Here is a 20,059-nt window from a genome sequence, read left to right as displayed (position 1 = left end):
AGTACTGCTGCTGTCAGGAGTGGGATTCGAACCCACGCCTCCACGGGAGACTGTTATTACACATGCTGCCACTAGGTTTATTTTCTTTTCTTTAAAAAAAAAAAAAAAACAGTCGCTGTCAGGAGTGGGATTCGAACCCACGCCTCCACGTGGTGACTGCAGACGCTGAACACGCTCCCTGGTGCACAACAGCTTGCACCTCCAGGGACCAGTACTGCTGCTGTCAAGGAGTGGGATTTGAACCCACGCCTCCACATGTGGTGACTGCAGACGCTTAACACGCTCCCTGGTGCACAACAGCTTGCACCTCCAGGGACCAGTACTGCTGCTGTCAGGAGTGGGATTCGAACCCACGCCTCCACGGGAGACTGCAACCTGAACACAGTGCCTTAGACCACTAGGCCATCCTGACTGCTGACATTGACATGCTCCCTGGTGACACAAGAGTTTGCACCACCAGGGACTTCAGTACAGATCTGCTGTCCAAATCAGACATTGGGGCCCCTGGTGGGACTTCTGGCAAAGCCAGAGGGGACATTGGGATGTCATTTGAAAGCTAATTACCAGACTGAGGTGAGGGAGCAGTTCTTGGGGCTGTGTGGTGCTCTGTTGGGCATTTGTGCACCCTCAAGCCTGCACCACAAGGACCACTTTTATCCATGGACAGCCAGGCTCTGACCCCCTGAATTCAAATTCCATTTGGAGCAGGGGGACAAGTGATGTTGCTGTATGTAGGTGGCCTCCTGGATGATGTTCCTGCCAAGCTTGATTTGCCTGACCCCTTCTGCAGAGTAGTTAAGGGGATTGAGAACCCCCAAGACTGCCCCAGACTGAAAATGTCTTTTCAAATCTGCTGTCCAAATCAGACATTGGGGCCTCTGGTAAAGCCAGAGGGGACATTGGGATGTCATTTGAAAGCTAATTACCAGCTTCTTTTTCATTACTTTAGTTCTGCAGACAGATGGTAAACGCCATTGTCTGTAAAGACCCCGTTACACACTGCGATATCGCTAGCAATATTTTTGAACCCCTCTCCATAATCTTTGAAAATTCTTGGAGAACAGGAGAAGTGCCAGAAGACTGGAGAAGAGCAAATGTTGTTCCTATCTTCAAAAAGGGGAAGAAGGTGGACCCAGGCAACTATAGGCCGGTGAGTCTGACTTCTATACCAGGAAAGATCTTTGAACAAATTATTAAACAACATGTATGTCAATACCTGGATAAGAATGAAGTGATTAAACAGAGTCAGCATGGGTTTCTAACTAATAAGTCATGTCAGACTAACTTAATTTCCTTCTATGACGGTATCACTGATTGGGTGGATCAAGGAAATGCTGTAGATATAGTATATCTTGACTTCAGCAAAGCATTTGACAAAGTCTCTCATACAATCCTTATTGAAAAAATGACTAAGTATGGAATGGACAAGGCAACTGTTAGGTGGATTCATAACTGGCTTAGTGATCGGACCCAAAGAGTGGTCGTAAATGGCTGCACATCCAGTTGGAAGAATGTCTCAAGTGGGGTACCACAGGGCTCTGTCCTGGGCCCTGTATTGTTCAACATCTTTATCAACGATTTAGATGAAGGAATTGAGGGTAAACTGATTAAATTTGCTGATGACACAAAGCTAGGAGGGATAGCTAATACTAGAGAAGAGAGAGAGAGGATTCAAAAAGATTTAAATAAACTGGAGAAGTGGGCAGCAACTAACAGAATGGTTTTTAACAGGGAGAAATGCAAAGTACTACATCTGGGCAATAAAAATGAAAAAAGCATATATAGAATGGGAGGAATAGGGCTAAGTGACAGCACATGTGAAAAAGACTTGGGTATACTAATAGATCACAGACTGAATATGAGTCAACAGTGTGATGCAGCAGCAAAAAAGGCAAATGCAATTCTAGGATGTATTAACAGAAGCATACAGTCTAGATCACGTGAAGTCATTATTTCCCTCTACTCCTCTTTGGTCAGACCTCATCTGGAATATTGTGTCCAGTTTTGGGCACCACATTTTAAAAAAGACATCAACAAACTGGAGCAAGTTCAGAAAAGAGCGACCAGAATGGTGACCGGTCTGCAAACCCTGTCTTATGAGGAAAGGTTGCAGGATTTGGGAATGTTTAGTTTGCAAAAGAGAAGACTGAGAGGAGACTTAATAGCTGTCTACAAATATCTAAAGGGCTGTCACATTGTAGAAGGATCAACTTTATTCTCATTTGCACAAGGAAAGACTAGAAGCAATGGGATGAAACTGAATGGGAAGAGAGACAGATTAGATATTAGAAAAAACTTTTTGACAGTTAGAGTGATCAATGAGTGGAACAGGCTGCCACGAGAAGTGGTGAGTTCTCCTTCAATGGAAGTCTTCAAACAGAGGCTGGACAGACATCTGACTGGGATGATTTAGCGAATCCTGCTTTGAGCAGGGGGTTGGACCAGATGGCCCAGGAGGTCCCTTCCAACTCTACGATTCTATGATTCTATATTGCTGTAAAGTCACCGATTTTGTGACGTTGCAGCGATATTGCTAGCGATATCCCTGCATGTGATACTTACCTCCGACCGGCTCCCCCGCTGGTTATCACTGATCGCGCGAGAAGCTCCTGGTCCATTCCTCGTCGGCCACTTCCTGCTGGGCTTCCTGTGGCGCCCAGGGCGGGAGGACGCAGGATCGCCGCGTCTGACAGGTAAGTAGCGATCCCCGTCCCCAGCAATGTCGCTGGTGAGATCTGCCTGTGTAGCAGCTCACTAGCGACCACCTAGCGATGCACCAGCGATCCTGACCGCGTCATATCGCTAGTCGGGATCGCTGGTGCATCGCTAGGTGTAACGGTACCCTAAGTGTTACAATGAGTCACTTCTAACTGGCTAGATAGAAAAGTTGCAGACTCTGTAATCTCAGGATAAATTACCGTATTTTTCGGACTATAAGATGCAACGGACCATAAGAACACCCCAATTTTCAGTAGGAAAATAGGGGGAAAAAAAATAATGTGTCAAATGGGGGTCCGTCTTACAGTCCGAATTCAGCTTACCTGGGAAGGGATCTGGCACAGGTGAAGTAGTCACAGGGGTCATTCAGTGGTCCAGGCTCGTGCGGTGGCGGCTCTGTGCTAGGGCAGGTTGGTTGTGCTGGGGCAGCTGCGCTGAGGCAGGGGCAGCAGCAGCGCTGGGGCAGGGGCAGCAGCAGCGCTGGGGCAGGGGCAGCAGCAGCGCTGAGGCAGGGGCAGCAGCAGCGCTGAGGCAGGGGCAGCAGCAGCGCTGAGGCAGGGGCAGCAGCAGCGCTGAGGCAGGGGCAGCAGCAGCGCTGAGGCAGGGGCAGCAGCGGCGCTGAGGCAGGGGCAGCTGCGCTGGGGCAGGGGCAGCTGCGCTGGGGCAGGGGCAGCTGTGCTGGGGCAGGGGCAGCTGTGCTGGGGCAGGGGCAGCTGTGCTGGGGCAGGTGGGCTCTGTGGTGGTGGCAGCGGGCGGCGCTCTGCGGTGCGGTGGTGGCAGCGGGCTGTGCTCCGGTACAGGGACGGCGGCTCCGCCGCGATTTCTTCGCAGCCCGGAGGCCCCCGCACTTCCCTTGCTGGCCGCCGCCATGTTGCAGTGGCCTCCGGGAGCATGGACGCCGGAAAGAATCTGCCGCAGACCTCAAAATTTGAAATCTCATTTTCAAAAGTGAGAGCCGGCTAATGGTGCCAAAAATGAGAGCAATAGCTTTAACAACCGGTTCCACCGAACCGGGGAGAACCCGCTGAATCCCACCCCTGGCTGCGCCCCGAGGGCTCATAGTGCTGCGCTGTGTGGAGTGGGATTCGAACCCACGCCTCCACGAGGTGACTGCAGACGCTGAACACGCTCCCTGGTGCACAACAGCTTGCACCTCCAGGGACCAGTACTGCTGCTGTCAGGAGTGGGATTCGAACCCACGCCTCTACGGGAGACTGCCCCGAGGGCTCATAGTGCTGCGCTGTGTGGTGCGGGGTGGGCAGGGTCAGCGCTGCGCCCCCAGGGCTCATAGTGCTCCGCTGTGTGGTGCGGGATGGGTGGGGTCAGCGCTGCGCCCCCAGGGCTTATAGCGCTGCGCTGTGTGGTGCGGCGTGGGCGGGGTCAGCGCTGCACCCCCAGGGCTCATAGTGCTCCGCTGTGTGGTGCGGGGTCATCTCCCATCTCCTCCCTGGCTCTGTGCTGCTGTGCAAGATCGCTTAGTGGTGGGGGAGGGGCGGCAGTGACTGGCCGGTGGGCAGGGTCACTGTGCTATGGGAACCAAGATCCGGCCTGCATAGAAGGTGGAAGAGGGAGGAGTCGTGTGACACGCCGAGCTGCCTGTGACTCATCCCCTGGCTCGGGGGGCGGAGTCAGCGCCGTGCAGCACACAAACAGTCTCTCCATGGCTTGCAGTACAGTGAGGCTGGGGGATGGGCGGCCGGGCTCTGTGTCACGTGGCTCCGAGCCCACCCCCTGCTTTCTCGGTCTAACTGCAGCAACAATGACGTCACCTGAGCGCCAGATTTGAACCTTGGAGCTGCCGGCCGGTAACTGTATGCCTGTATGGGGTCAGCTGTGGGGGGAGGCAGGGGGTCCCTGCAGAGTGTATGGGGTCAGCTGTGGGGGGCACTGCGGGTAGACAGGGGGTCCCTGCAGAGTGTATGGGGTCAGCTGTGGGGGGCACTGCGGGTAGACAGGGGGTCCCTGCAGAGTGTATGGGGTCAGCTGTGGGGGGCACTACGGGGGAGACAGGGGGTCCCTGCAGAGTGTATGGGGTCAGCTGTGGGGGGCACTGCGTGGGAGACAGGGGGTCCCTGCAGGGGGAGGTGAGGACAGTGTATGGGCACAGCTGTGGGGGGCATGGCGGGATACAGGCGTTCCCTGTGGGGTAGGGGAGGGTTAGGGGGGCTGTGTTGTCACTCTGCTGTGAACACTAATTATGAATGCAATATTTCCCTTATTAATTATTGTTTTTTTATTTCTCTGTCTCTCAGTAGGTAACACTTGGGGCAGTCGCCCGCTCTCTGTGTGTCTGCTGGCAATATACTCTCGTAGAAAAAGGGGTTAATGTACCAGTACAATTCATAGGACTTAATTTTTATTCTATGTCAAAATTCAATAATTTCCTTTTCCCTTTTTTTTCCAATAGGTAACAAGGCATCGTGGACACTAAACTGGCTCAAGAACTGGCGGGACAAGGACACCAAGTTTGCCTAATGGACGACATCGCTATGGAGGAACACAGCTCTCCGGCCACCATCATCATGTGGAGCAGCTAAGCCTCTTCATCCTCGGTTTGGGTAAGTGACAATCCATGTATGTATGGTCTAAGGAGCGGTCATGGCACATGTACATACATGTATGTGTAAACATGTATATACAGTCAGCTGTCATGGCACTCGGGAAGTCACACCAGGGGGCTGTGTGGCCCTGTAGGCCTCTACACCACCACACAGCCTCCCGCAACCCGCTCTACAGCACCACACAGCCTCCCGCAGCCCCGTCTACACCACCACACTTCCTCCTCCAGCCTCTGTCTCCCCCCTCCAGTCCCTGACGCCCCCCCCTCCAGCCTCCTTCCTAATTTAGAGCTTTTGTTTTTTTTTATCAGCATAAATTGTCATTTAAGAAACGATTGTCCATTCAAGAAGAGATTTGTGTTGGCAGATTATCCTAGGAAAGCGTGTTAGATGATAATAATCGTGCTGCCCATCTCACCCGACGAGCAAGCAGCACCCTTGTTCGTTGGGTGAATTGACCTTTTAAGGGAGCCCGACGTACTCACTAAATTGTCCCTATCCCTACGTTTTTTTGGATGCAGATTGCTCTCACACGAGTGTTTTTTTGATTTGGAAAAGAAAGAAATGAGGATGGAGAATCAAAACTTTAAGGCTAAAAAATATACTCACACATATATACACCAACTGTATAGACACACATATAAATATTTATGGTGTATACATTAGGCTATAAGACCTGGAGACTGTTATTACACATGCTGCCACTAGGTTTATTTTCTTTTCTTTAAAAAAAAAAAAGATGCAACGGACCATAAGAACACCCCAATTTTCAGTAGGAAAATAGGGGGAAAAAAAATAATGTGTCAAATGGGGGTCCGTCTTACAGTCCGAATTCAGCTTACCTGGGAAGGGATCTGGCACAGGTGAAGTAGTCACAGGGGTCATTCAGTGGTCCAGGCTCGTGCGGTGGCGGCTCTGTGCTAGGGCAGGTTGGTTGTGCTGGGGCAGCTGCGCTGGGGGAGAGGCAGCTGCGCTGGGGGAGGGGCAGCTGCGCTGAGGCAGGGGCAGCAGCAGCGCTGGGGCAGGGGCAGCTGGGCAGGGGCAGCTGCGCTGGGGCAGGTGGGCTCTGTGGTGGTGGCAGCGGGCGGCGCTTTGCGGTGCGGTGGTGGCAGCGGGCTGTGCTCCGGTACAGGGACGGCGGCTCCGTCGCGATTTCTTCGCAGCCCGGAGGCTGTGGGGGGGAGACAGGGGGTCCCTGCAGAGTGTATGGGGTCAGCTGTGGGGGGCACTGCGGGTAGACAGGGGGTCCCTGCAGAGTGTATGGCGTCAGCTGTGGGGGGCACTACGGGGGAGACAGGGGGTCCCTGCAGAGTGTATGGGGTCAGCTGTGGGGGGCACTGCGTGGGAGACAGGGGGTCCCTGCAGAGTGTTTGGGGTCAGCTGTGGGGGGCACTGCGTGGGAGACAGGTGGTCCCTGCAGGGGGAGGTGAGGACAGTGTATGGGCACAGCTGTGGGGGGCATGGCGGGATACAGGCGTTCCCTGTGGGGTAGGGGAGGGTTAGGGGGGCTGTGTTGTCACTCTGCTGTGAACACTAATTATGAATGCAATATTTCCCTTATTAATTATTGGTTTTTTTATTTCTCTGTCTCTCAGTAGGTAACACTTGGGGCAGTCGCCCGCTCTCTGTGTGTCTGCTGGCAATATACGCTCGTAGAAAAAGGGGTTAATGTACCAGTACAATTCATAGGACTTAATTTTTATTCTATGTCAAAATTCAATAATTTCCTTTTCCCTTTTTTTTCCAATAGGTAACAAGGCATCGTGGACACTAAACTGGCTCAAGAACTGGCGGGACAAGGACACCAAGTTTGCCTAATGGACGACATCGCTATGGAGGAACACAGCTCTCCGGCCACCATCATCATGTGGAGCAGCTAAGCCTCTTCATCCTCGGTTTGGGTAAGTGACAATCCATGTATGTATGGTCTAAGGAGCGGTCATGGCACATGTACATACATGTATGTGTAAACATGTATATACAGTCAGCTGTCATGGCACTCGGGAAGTCACACCAGGGGGCTGTGTGGCCCTGTAGGCCTCTACACCACCACACAGCCTCCCGCAACCCGCTCTACAGCACCACACAGCCTCTCGCAGCCCCGTCTACACCACCACACTTCCTCCTCCAGCCTCTGTCTCCCCCCTCCAGTCCCTGACGCCCCCCCCCTCCAGCCTCCTTCCTAATTTAGAGCTTTTGGTTTTTTTTATCAGCATAAATTGTCATTTAAGAAACGATTGTCCATTCAAGAAGAGATTTGTGTTGGCAGATTATCCTAGGAAAGCGTGTTAGATGATAATAATCGTGCTGCCCATCTCACCCGACGAGCAAGCAGCACCAGGGTGGATAAAAATCTTGAATTTTTTTAAAAAATCAAAAAAATCAGATTTTTGACAGTATTTGCACTTTGCTCTTGCACCTTTCTTTCCAAGATCTGCTGCTGGCATCTCAACAAAATGAACCCAAATAGGGTCTCTCTTACGACCTGCTGCCATGGCTCACACAGATCACTTATGAAGTTTGATTGTTACTACAGCCTGAGCCAAGCACTGCTGATGTTACTACAGCCTGAGCCAAGTACTGCTGACTATCCAACAAGTTTGGGCATGTCAACTGAATGCAGGGAAAAAGAAACTAAACCAAAACTGAAACCAAGCTAGAAGTGTGGAATTAAAGGGGCAGTATGAACAAAATGTGGAGGCTATTAATAGTTTATACAATTAAGACATGCTGCTTTTAAACACCTACCTATTGCCATATAGTAAAACAAAAAAGATTTTTACTTACTTTGGGGTCCCCCCCTCACCCTGGCGTTAGATCGTTGCCCCTACTTTCGTCCGTGTAACTATGGGCGCACATGCACACTGCTCTCACTTCTCATTTTAATCGTGATTTATATTAAAAAAAAACCTTTTGATTTAAATCAGTGATTTAAATCATGATTAAAATCATGATTTAAATCGATCCGATTTAAATAGAAAAAAATCTTTTGATTTAAATCGTGATTTAAATCGGCGTGATTTAAATCAATCCACCCTGAGCAGCACCCTTGTTCGTTGGGTGAATTGACCTTTTAAGGGAGCCCGACGTACTCACTAAATTGTCCCTATCCCTAAGTTTTTTTGGATGCAGATTGCTCTCACACGAGTGTTTTTTTGATTTGGAAAAGAAAGAAATGAGGATGGAGAATCAAAACTTTAAGGCTAAAAAATATACTCACACATATATACACCAACTGTATAGACACACATATAAATATTTATGGTGTATACATTAGGCTATAAGACCTGGAGACTGTTATTACACATGCTGCCACTAGGTTTATTTTCTTTTCTTAAAACAAAAAAAAAAAACTGTCGCTGTCAGGAGTGGGATTCGAACCCACGCCTCCACGTGGTGACTGCAGACGCTGAACACGCTCCCTGGTGCACAACAGCTTGCACCTCCAGGGACCAGTACTGCTGCTGTCAAGGAGTGGGATTTGAACCCACGCCTCCACATGTGGTGACTGCAGACGCTTAACACGCTCCCTGGTGCACAACAGCTTGCACCTCCAGGGACCAGTACTGCTGCTGTCAGGAGTGGGATTCGAACCCACGCCTCCACGGGAGACTGCAACCTGAACACAGTGCCTTAGACCACTAGGCCATCCTGACTGCTGACATTGACATGCTCCCTGGTGACACAAGAGTTTGCACCACCAGGGACTTCAGTACAGATCTGCTGTCCAAATCAGACATTGGGGCCCCTGGTGGGACTTCTGGCAAAGCCAGAGGGGACATTGGGATGTCATTTGAAAGCTAATTACCAGACTGAGGTGAGGGAGCAGTTCTTGGGGCTGTGTGGTGCTCTGTTGGGCATTTGTGCACCCTCAAGCCTGCACCACAAGGACCACTTTTATCCATGGACAGCCAGGCTCTGACCCCCTGAATTCAAATTCCATTTGGAGCAGGGGGACAAGTGATGTTGCTGTATGTAGGTGGCCTCCTGGATGATGTTCCTGCCAAGCTTGATTTGCCTGACCCCTTCTGCAGAGTAGTTAAGGGGATTGAGAACCCCCAAGACTGCCCCAGACTGAAAATGTCTTTTCAAATCTGCTGTCCAAATCAGACATTGGGGCCTCTGGTAAAGCCAGAGGGGACATTGGGATGTCATTTGAAAGCTAATTACCAGCTTCTTTTTCATTACTTTAGTTCTGCAGACAGATGGTAAACGCCATTGTCTGTAAAGACCCCGTTACACACTGCGATATCGCTAGCAATATTTTTGAACCCCTCTCCATAATCTTTGAAAATTCTTGGAGAACAGGAGAAGTGCCAGAAGACTGGAGAAGAGCAAATGTTGTTCCTATCTTCAAAAAGGGGAAGAAGGTGGACCCAGGCAACTATAGGCCGGTGAGTCTGACTTCTATACCAGGAAAGATCTTTGAACAAATTATTAAACAACATGTATGTCAATACCTGGATAAGAATGAAGTGATTAAACAGAGTCAGCATGGGTTTCTAACTAATAAGTCATGTCAGACTAACTTAATTTCCTTCTATGACGGTATCACTGATTGGGTGGATCAAGGAAATGCTGTAGATATAGTATATCTTGACTTCAGCAAAGCATTTGACAAAGTCTCTCATACAATCCTTATTGAAAAAATGACTAAGTATGGAATGGACAAGGCAACTGTTAGGTGGATTCATAACTGGCTTAGTGATCGGACCCAAAGAGTGGTCGTAAATGGCTGCACATCCAGTTGGAAGAATGTCTCAAGTGGGGTACCACAGGGCTCTGTCCTGGGCCCTGTATTGTTCAACATCTTTATCAACGATTTAGATGAAGGAATTGAGGGTAAACTGATTAAATTTGCTGATGACACAAAGCTAGGAGGGATAGCTAATACTAGAGAAGAGAGAGAGAGGATTCAAAAAGATTTAAATAAACTGGAGAAGTGGGCAGCAACTAACAGAATGGTTTTTAACAGGGAGAAATGCAAAGTACTACATCTGGGCAATAAAAATGAAAAAAGCATATATAGAATGGGAGGAATAGGGCTAAGTGACAGCACATGTGAAAAAGACTTGGGTATACTAATAGATCACAGACTGAATATGAGTCAACAGTATGATGCAGCTGCAAAAAAGGCAAATGCAATTCTAGGATGTATTAACAGAAGCATACAGTCTAGATCACGTGAAGTCATTATTTCCCTCTACTCCTCTTTGGTCAGACCTCATCTGGAATATTGTGTCCAGTTTTGGGCACCACATTTTAAAAAAGACATCAACAAACTGGAGCAAGTTCAGAAAAGAGCGACCAGAATGGTGACCGGTCTGCAAACCCTGTCTTATGAGGAAAGGTTGCAGGATTTGGGAATGTTTAGTTTGCAAAAGAGAAGACTGAGAGGAGACTTAATAGCTGTCTACAAATATCTAAAGGGCTGTCACATTGTAGAAGGATCAACTTTATTCTCATTTGCACAAGGAAAGACTAGAAGCAATGGGATGAAACTGAATGGGAAGAGACACAGATTAGATATTAGAAAAAACTTTTTGACAGTTAGAGTGATCAATGAGTGGAACAGGCTGCCACGAGAAGTGGTGAGTTCTCCTTCAATGGAAGTCTTCAAACAGAGGCTGGACAGACATCTGACTGGGATGATTTAGCGAATCCTGCTTTTAGCAGGGGGTTGGACCAGATGGCCCAGGAGGTCCCTTCCAACTCTACGATTCTATGATTCTATATTGCTGTAAAGTCACCGATTTTGTGACGTTGCAGCGATATTGCTAGCGATATCCCTGCATGTGATACTTACCTCCGACCGGCTCCCCCGCTGGTTATCACTGATCGCGCGAGAAGCTCCTGGTCCATTCCTCGTCGGCCACTTCCTGCTGGGCTTCCTGTGGCGCCCAGGGCGGGAGGACGCAGGATCGCCGCGTCTGACAGGTAAGTAGCGATCCCCGTCCCCAGCAATGTCGCTGGTGAGATCTGCCTGTGTAGCAGCTCACTAGCGACCACCTAGCGATGCACCAGCGATCCTGACCGCGTCATATCGCTAGTCGGGATCGCTGGTGCATCGCTAGGTGTAACGGTACCCTAAGTGTTACAATGAGTCACTTCTAACTGGCTAGATAGAAAAGTTGCAGACTCTGTAATCTCAGGATAAATTACCGTATTTTTCGGACTATAAGATGCAACGGACCATAAGAACACCCCAATTTTCAGTAGGAAAATAGGGGGAAAAAAAATAATGTGTCAAATGGGGGTCCGTCTTACAGTCCGAATTCAGCTTACCTGGGAAGGGATCTGGCACAGGTGAAGTAGTCACAGGGGTCATTCAGTGGTCCAGGCTCGTGCGGTGGCGGCTCTGTGCTAGGGCAGGTTGGTTGTGCTGGGGCAGCAGCGCTGAGGCAGGGGCAGCAGCAGCGCTGAGGCAGGGGCAGCAGCAGCGCTGAGGCAGGGGCAGCAGCAGCGCTGAGGCAGGGGCAGCAGCAGCGCTGAGGCAGGGGCAGCAGCAGCGCTGAGGCAGGGGCAGCAGCAGCGCTGAGGCAGGGGCAGCAGCAGCGCTGAGGCAGGGGCAGCAGCAGCGCTGAGGCAGGGGCAGCAGCAGCGCTGAGGCAGGGGCAGCAGCAGCGCTGGGGCAGGGGCAGCAGCTGCGCTGGGGCAGGGGCAGCAGCTGCGCTGGGGCAGGGGCAGCAGCTGCGCTGGGGCAGGGGCAGCAGCTGCGCTGGGGCAGGTGGGCTCTGTGGTGGTGGCAGCGGGCGGCGCTCTGCGGTGCGGTGGTGGCAGCGGGCTGTGCTCCGGTACAGGGACGGCGGCTCCGCCGCGATTTCTTCGCAGCCCGGAGGCCCCCGCACTTCCCTTGCTGGCCGCCGCCATGTTGCAGTGGCCTCCGGGAGCATGGACGCCGGAAAGAATCTGCCGCAGACCTCAAAATTTGAAATCTCATTTTCAAAAGTGAGAGCCGGCTAATGGTGCCAAAAATGAGAGCAATAGCTTTAACAACCGGTTCCACCGAACCGGGGAGAACCCGCTGAATCCCACCCCTGGCTGCGCCCCGAGGGCTCATAGTGCTGCGCTGTGTGGAGTGGGATTCGAACCCACGCCTCCACGTGGTGACTGCAGACGCTGAACACGCTCCCTGGTGCACAACAGCTTGCACCTCCAGGGACCAGTACTGCTGCTGTCAGGAGTGGGATTCGAACCCACGCCTCTACGGGAGACTGCCCCGAGGGCTCATAGTGCTGCGCTGTGTGGTGCGGGGTGGGCAGGGTCAGCGCTGCGCCCCCAGGGCTCATAGTGCTCCGCTGTGTGGTGCGGTGTGGGTGGGGTCAGCGCTGCGCCCCCAGGGCTCATAGTGCTCCGCTGTGTGGTGCGGGGTCATCTCCCATCTCCTCCCTGGCTCTGTGCTGCTGTGTAAGATCGCTTAGTGGTGGGGGAGGGGCGGCAGTGACTGGCCGGTGGGCAGGGTCACTGTGCTATGGGAACCAAGATCCGGCCTGCATAGAAGGTGGAAGAGGGAGGAGTCGTGTGACACGCCGAGCTGCCTGTGACTCATCCCCTGGCTCGGGGGGCGGAGTCAGCGCCGTGCAGCACACAAACAGTCTCTCCCTGGCTTGCAGTACAGTGAGGCTGGGGGATGGGCGGCCGGGCTCTGTGTCACGTGGCTCCGAGCCCACCCCCTGCTTTCTCGGTCTAACTGCAGCAACAATGACGTCACCTGAGCGCCAGATTTGAACCTTGGAGCTGCCGGCCGGTAACTGTATGCCTGTATGGGGTCAGCTGTGGGGGGAGGCAGGGGGTCCCTGCAGAGTGTATGGGGTCAGCTGTGGGGGGCACTGCGGGTAGACAGGGGGTCCCTGCAGAGTGTATGGGGTCAGCTGTGGGGGGCACTGCGGGGGAGACAGGGGGTCCCTGCAGAGTGTATGGGGTCAGCTGTGGGGGGCACTGCGTGGGAGACAGGGGGTCCCTGCAGGGGGAGGTGAGGACAGTGTATGGGCACAGCTGTGGGGGGCATGGCGGGGTACAGGCGTTCCCTGTGGGGTAGGGGAGGGTTAGGGGGGCTGTGTTGTCACTCTGCTGTGAACACTAATTATGAATGCAATATTTCCCTTATTAATTATTGTTTTTTTATTTCTCTGTCTCTCAGTAGGTAACACTTGGGGCAGTCGCCCGCTCTCTGTGTGTCTGCTGGCAATATACGCTCGTAGAAAAAGGGGTTAATGTACCAGTACAATTCATAGGACTTAATTTTTATTCTATGTCAAAATTCAATAATTTCCTTTTCCCTTTTTTTTCCCAATAGGTAACAAGGCATCGTGGACACTAAACTGGCTCAAGAACTGGCGGGACAAGGACACCAAGTTTGCCTAATGGACGACATCGCTATGGAGGAACACAGCTCTCCGGCCACCATCATCATGTGGAGCAGCTAAGCCTCTTCATCCTCGGTTTGGGTAAGTGACAATCCATGTATGTATGGTCTAAGGAGCGGTCATGGCACATGTACATACATGTATGTGTAAACATGTATATACAGTCAGCTGTCATGGCACTCGGGAAGTCACACCAGGGGGCTGTGTGGCCCTGTAGGCCTCTACACCACCACACAGCCTCCCGCAACCCGCTCTACAGCACCACACAGCCTCCCGCAGCCCCGTCTACACCACCACACTTCCTCCTCCAGCCTCTGTCTCCCCCCTCCAGTCCCTGACGCCCCCCCCTCCAGCCTCCTTCCTAATTTAGAGCTTTTGGGTTTTTTTATCAGCATAAATTGTCATTTAAGAAACGATTGTCCATTCAAGAAGAGATTTGTGTTGGCAGATTATCCTAGGAAAGCGTGTTAGATGATAATAATCGTGCTGCCCATCTCACCCGACGAGCAAGCAGCACCCTTGTTCGTTGGGTGAATTGACCTTTTAAGGGAGCCCGACGTACTCACTAAATTGTCCCTATCCCTAAGTTTTTTTGGATGCAGATTGCTCTCACACGAGTGTTTTTTTGATTTGGAAAAGAAAGAAATGAGGATGGAGAATCAAAACTTTAAGGCTAAAAAATATACTCACACATATATACACCAACTGTATAGACACACATATAAATATTTCTGGTGTATACATTAGGCTATAAGACCTGGAGACTGTTATTACACATGCTGCCACTAGGTTTATTTTCTTTTCTTTAAAAAAAAAAAGATGCAACGGACCATAAGAACACCCCAATTTTCAGTAGGAAAATAGGGGGAAAAAAAATGTGTCAAATGGGGGTCCGTCTTACAGTCCGAATTCAGCTTACCTGGGAAGGGATCTGGCACAGGTGAAGTAGTCACAGGGGTCATTCAGTGGTCCAGGCTCGTGCGGTGGCGGCTCTGTGCTAGGGCAGGTTGGTTGTGCTGGGGCAGCTGCGCTGGGGGAGAGGCAGCTGCGCTGGGGGAGAGGCAGCTGCGCTGGGGCAGCTGCGCTGAGGCAGGGGCAGCAGCAGCGCTGGGGCAGCTGGGCAGGGGCAGCTGCGCTGGGGCAGGGGCAGCTGTGCTGGGGCAGGTGGGCTCTGTGGTGGTGGCAGCGGGCGGCGCTCTGCGGTGGTGGCAGCGGGCTGTGCTCCGGTACAGGGACGGCGGCTCCGTCGCGATTTCTTCGCAGCCCGGAGGCTGTGGGGGGGAGACAGGGGGTCCCTGCAGAGTGTATGGGGTCAGCTGTGGGGGGCACTGCGGGTAGACAGGGGGTCCCTGCAGAGTGTATGGGGTCAGCTGTGGGGGGCACTACGGGGGAGACAGGGGGTCCCTGCAGAGTGTATGGGGTCAGCTGTGGGGGGCACTGCGTGGGAGACAGGGGGTCCTTGCAGAGTGTTTGGGGTCAGCTGTGGGGGGCACTGCGTGGGAGACAGGTGGTCCCTGCAGGGGGAGGTGAGGACAGTGTATGGGCACAGCTGTGGGGGGCATGGCGGGGTACAGGCGTTCCCTGTGGGGTAGGGGAGGGTTAGGGGGGCTGTGTTGTCACTCTGCTGTGAACACTAATTATGAATGCAATATTTCCCTTATTAATTATTGTTTTTTTATTTCTCTGTCTCTCAGTAGGTAACACTTGGGGCAGTCGCCCGCTCTCTGTGTGTCTGCTGGCAATATACGCTCGTAGAAAAAGGGGTTAATGTACCAGTACAATTCATAGGACTTAATTTTTATTCTATGTCAAAATTCAATAATTTCCTTTTCCCTTTTTTTTCCAATAGGTAACAAGGCATCGTGGACACTAAACTGGCTCAAGAACTGGCGGGACAAGGACACCAAGTTTGCCTAATGGACGACATCGCTATGGAGGAACACAGCTCTCCGGCCACCATCATCATGTGGAGCAGCTAAGCCTCTTCATCCTCGGTTTGGGTAAGTGACAATCCATGTATGTATGGTCTAAGGAGTGGTCATGGCACATGTACATACATGTATGTGTAAACATGTATATACAGTCAGCTGTCATGGCACTCGGGAAGTCACACCAGGGGGCTGTGTGGCCCTGTAGGCCTCTACACCACCACACAGCCTCCCGCAACCCGCTCTACAGCACCACACAGCCTCCCGCAGCCCCGTCTACACCACCACACTTCCTCCTCCAGCCTCTGTCTCCCCCCTCCAGTCCCTGACGCCCCCCCCTCCAGCCTCCTTCCTAATTTAGAGCTTTTGGTTTTTTTTATCAGCATAAATTGTCATTTAAGAAACGATTGTCCATTCAAGAAGAGATTTGTGTTGGCAGATTATCCTAGGAAAGCGTGTTAGATGATAATAATCGTGCTGCCCATCTCACCCGACGAGCAAGCAGCACCAGGGTGGATAAAAATCTTGAATTTTTAAAAAAAATCAAAAAAATCAGATTTTTTTGATTTAAATCAGATTTTTTTGATTTAAATCATTTGATTGCAGTTTTCATAATGTGATTTCAAACGGCAAACAAGTCCTTGGATATCCTTTTGACAGTATTTGCACTTTGCTCTTGCACCTTTCTTTCCAAGATCTGCTGCTGGCATCTCAACAAAATGAACCCAAATAGGGTCTCTCTTACGACCTGCTGCCATGGCTCACACAGATCACTTATGAAGTTTGATTGTTACTACAGCCTGAGCCAAGCACTGCTGATGTTACTACAGCCTGAGCCAAGTACTGCTGACTATCCAACAAGTTTGGGCATGTCAACTGAATGCAGGGAAAAAGAAACTAAACCAAAACTGAAACCAAGCTAGAAGTGTGGAATTAAAGGGGCAGTATGAACAAAATGTGGAGGCTATTAATAGTTTATACAATTAAGACATGCTGCTTTTAAACACCTACCTATTGCCATATAGTAAAACAAAAAAGATTTTTACTTACTTTGGGGTCGCCCCCTCACCCTGGCGTTAGATCGTTGCCCCTAGTTTCGTCCGTGTAACTATGGGCGCACATGCACACTGCTCTCACTTTAATCGTGATTTATATTAAAAAAAAACCTTTTGATTTAAATCAGTGATTTAAATCATGATTAAAATCATGATTTAAATCGATCCGATTTAAATAGAAAAAAATCTTTTGATTTAAATCGTGATTTAAATCGGCGTGATTTAAATCAATCCACCCTGAGCAGCACCCTTGTTCGTTGGGTGAATTGACCTTTTAAGGGAGCCCGACGTACTCACTAAATTGTCCCTATCCCTAAGTTTTTTTGGATGCAGATTGCTCTCACACAAGTGTTTTTTTGATTTGGAAAAGAAAGAAATGAGGATGGAGAATCAAAACTTTAAGGCTAAAAAATATACTCACACATATATACACCAACTGTATAGACACACATATAAATATTTATGGTGTATACATTAGGCTATAAGACCTGGAGACTGTTATTACACATGCTGCCACTAGGTTTATTTTCTTTTCTTAAAACAAAAAAAAAAAACTGTCGCTGTCAGGAGTGGGATTCGAACCCACGCCTCCACGTGGTGACTGCAGACGCTGAACACGCTCCCTGGTGCACAACAGCTTGCACCTCCAGGGACCAGTACTGCTGCTGTCAAGGAGTGGGATTTGAACCCACGCCTCCACATGTGGTGACTGCAGACGCTTAACACGCTCCCTGGTGCACAACAGCTTGCACCTCCAGGGACCAGTACTGCTGCTGTCAGGAGTGGGATTCGAACCCACGCCTCCACGGGAGACTGCAACCTGAACACAGTGCCTTAGACCACTAGGCCATCCTGACTGCTGACATTGACATGCTCCCTGGTGACACAAGAGTTTGCACCACCAGGGACTTCAGTACAGATCTGCTGTCCAAATCAGACATTGGGGCCCCTGGTGGGACTTCTGGCAAAGCCAGAGGGGACATTGGGATGTCATTTGAAAGCTAATTACCAGACTGAGGTGAGGGAGCAGTTCTTGGGGCTGTGTGGTGCTCTGTTGGGCATTTGTGCACCCTCAAGCCTGCACCACAAGGACCACTTTTATCCATGGACAGCCAGGCTCCGACCCCCTGAATTCAAATTCCATTTGAATTCAAATACAACACAAAAAGTTGTGCATACAACTTATACCACAATGAACAGATTACTAATAAAACAATCCACCAGGAGTTAACAGTGGACATGTGGAGCTTTCATGTAGCCTCACTGTGCCCAGTAACATTGGCTGGTCACCCTACATGAGAAAAAATTGTAATATTCCAATATTCAAAACTCTGTCCCTGTCTAATTTCTTTGTAACAAGACATCAGATGATCGTAGATAAAGGCATTTTATTCAACTTTTCACAAAGTTAACAGAGAGGCTGTAAAAACATCAAGAGACATTTTTTGGCTTAAAAAAAAAAAAAAAAATGTAAACTGATGAATCAGCTGGTAAGTTTCTTTGGATGTACAGTGGTCAGATGGATTTGAGAAGGACGTTCTCTCGGCAGACGGGTGCCTGTTATACCCTATAGAATATATTCAGTGTACACGTCCTGGTGTGAAAAGAACCTAATATATATATTTTTTTTTTTTTACTCCAAAAACAGAAAAAAAAACAGAGTGAAGGCCATCAGTTTCCACCAGACACAAACAAACCTAAGTTTGCTTCGGCCAGAAATCACTCGAAATAAAAGGGTTTCCAGGACCTTCAGGCCCCTGAAGCTTAAAACTAGTGAAGAGACTGGGGGGGTGAAAACTAAAATATATATATATATATACACACCACCTGCCCAGACTGGACTGATGACGACCCGACCAGAACCCGTGTGAGGCCTAGTCGGCCCCGGTAACTGAAAAGGCCACTACTGTTATGCTTTTAATCCTTTCCCAGTCATATAAAAGAATTTTAAAAAAAATGGCCGGAGAGTTGCTATATGGCGCAAGTTCCCCACCCCAAAAAAAGTTTCTAACACATTCAGTTACAAATGTGTAATTTTCCTACATCTGAGGGGGGAAAGGCCACCATGGAGGTGTGTGTAAGAAGGTATGGCCGCTCCCAGGGTCCTCCATCACATACAGAGGCCTAGAGACATCACCGGCCTCACACGGCCCCGAACTACGCGCACAGACTGAAGAAGAAGGGGCTCCGCCATTACCTGAGGAGATTGTGCGCCTCCATGCTGCGGTTCTGGAGCACACCGCGGCCACACGGAGCGGGGTGGACGGCATTATTGTATCAGGCCGCCGAGATCTCCCCCTCACGAAAACCTCCTGACTCGGCGGAGACACGGTGAGGAGGACCGCAGCCGCTGCTACAGATGGCGGCACTTCCGCCTGTGCTCCGCCACCACAGGAACTAAAATGGCGGCCGGGCGGGGAAGTGACGTGTGGTGAGGAGACGTGGGAGGCCGGACTGAGTCATGGAGGAGGCGACGGTGGTGTCGTAATGTTTGCTGTGGAGAGAGCGCAGCAGAGGAGCGGAGCTGTCAGCGGGGAAGAGCGCGGCACAACACAAAGCCCGGAGGAGGGAGCGGCGACACCCCGCAGAGGACAGAAGGGAGACGGTGTGTGGGGGGAGCAGAGGCTGAGCATGGGGGGGGGGAGCAGAGGCTGAGCATGGGGGGGGGGGAGCAGAGGCTGAGCATGGGGGGGGGGAGCAGAGGCTGAGCATGGGGGGGGGGAGCAGAGGCTGAGCATGGGGGGGGGGGGGAGCAGAGGCTGAGCATGGGGGGGGGGGAGCAGAGGCTGAGCATGGGGGGGGGAGCAGAGGCTGAGCATGAGGGGGGGAGCAGAGGCTGAGCATGGAGGGGGAGCAGAGGCTGAGCATGGGGGGGGGAGCAGAGGCTGAGCATGGGGAGGGGGAGCAGAGGCTGAGCATGGGAGGGGGAGCAGAGGCTGAGCATGGGGGGGGGGAGCAGAGGCTGAGCATGGGGGGGGAGCAGAGGCTGAGCATGGGGGGGGAGCAGAGGCTGAGCATGGGGGGGGAGCAGAGGCTGAGCATGGGGGGGGAGCAGAGGCTGAGCATGGGGGGGGAGCAGAGGCTGAGCATGGGGGGGGAGCAGAGGCTGAGCATGGGGGGGGAGCAGAGGCTGAGCATGGGGGGGGAGCAGAGGCTGAGCATGGGGGGGGAGCAGAGGCTGAGCATGGGGGGGGAACAGAGGCTGAGCATGGGGGGGAGCAGAGGCTGAGCATGGGGGGAGCAGAGGATGGTGCTTAGGGGGCGGAGCCGGAGCTGGAGTGTGGTGGACGGGAGATAAAACACAACCTTAGTATGTAGGGCTGTGGAGTCGGAGTCGGAGCTCATTTTGGTGGAGTCGGAGTTGGTATAAAATGGACCGATTCCGACTCCTAAAATATATAATAAATTGGGTACAGTAGTTAAATGCAGAATGT

General features: G+C 51.2%; 1 protein-coding gene and 3 non-coding genes across 4 annotated transcripts in view; all 4 read right to left on the bottom strand.

The window, feature by feature from the left end:
- The window catches only part of LOC141060199 (oocyte zinc finger protein XlCOF8.4-like), a 115,748-nt gene extending 96,519 nt beyond the window's left edge, over window positions 1-19,229 (bottom strand). The window contains exon 1 of the mRNA XM_073556446.1: window positions 18,823-19,229. The gene's annotated coding sequence lies outside the window, so the exon portion shown is untranslated. The remainder of the gene's footprint in view (window positions 1-18,822) is intronic.
- TRNAL-CAG (transfer RNA leucine (anticodon CAG)) lies at window positions 330-412 on the bottom strand. The gene has a single exon. It is a non-coding gene; the product is annotated as a tRNA-Leu (tRNA).
- Window positions 8,850-8,932, bottom strand: TRNAL-CAG (transfer RNA leucine (anticodon CAG)). The gene has a single exon. It is a non-coding gene; the product is annotated as a tRNA-Leu (tRNA).
- Window positions 17,400-17,482, bottom strand: TRNAL-CAG (transfer RNA leucine (anticodon CAG)). The gene has a single exon. It is a non-coding gene; the product is annotated as a tRNA-Leu (tRNA).
- Window positions 19,230-20,059: the final 830 nt, after the last annotated feature.

The sequence above is a fragment of the Dendrobates tinctorius genome, unplaced genomic scaffold, assembly GCF_039654945.1.
Source record: "Dendrobates tinctorius isolate UK_male_01 unplaced genomic scaffold, ASM3965494v1 ptg000233l, whole genome shotgun sequence".
NCBI classification, from domain to species: domain Eukaryota; kingdom Metazoa; phylum Chordata; class Amphibia; order Anura; family Dendrobatidae; genus Dendrobates; species Dendrobates tinctorius.
The sequence above is the reverse complement of the archived record's forward strand: the minus strand, read 5'-3'. Positions and strand labels throughout refer to the sequence as shown.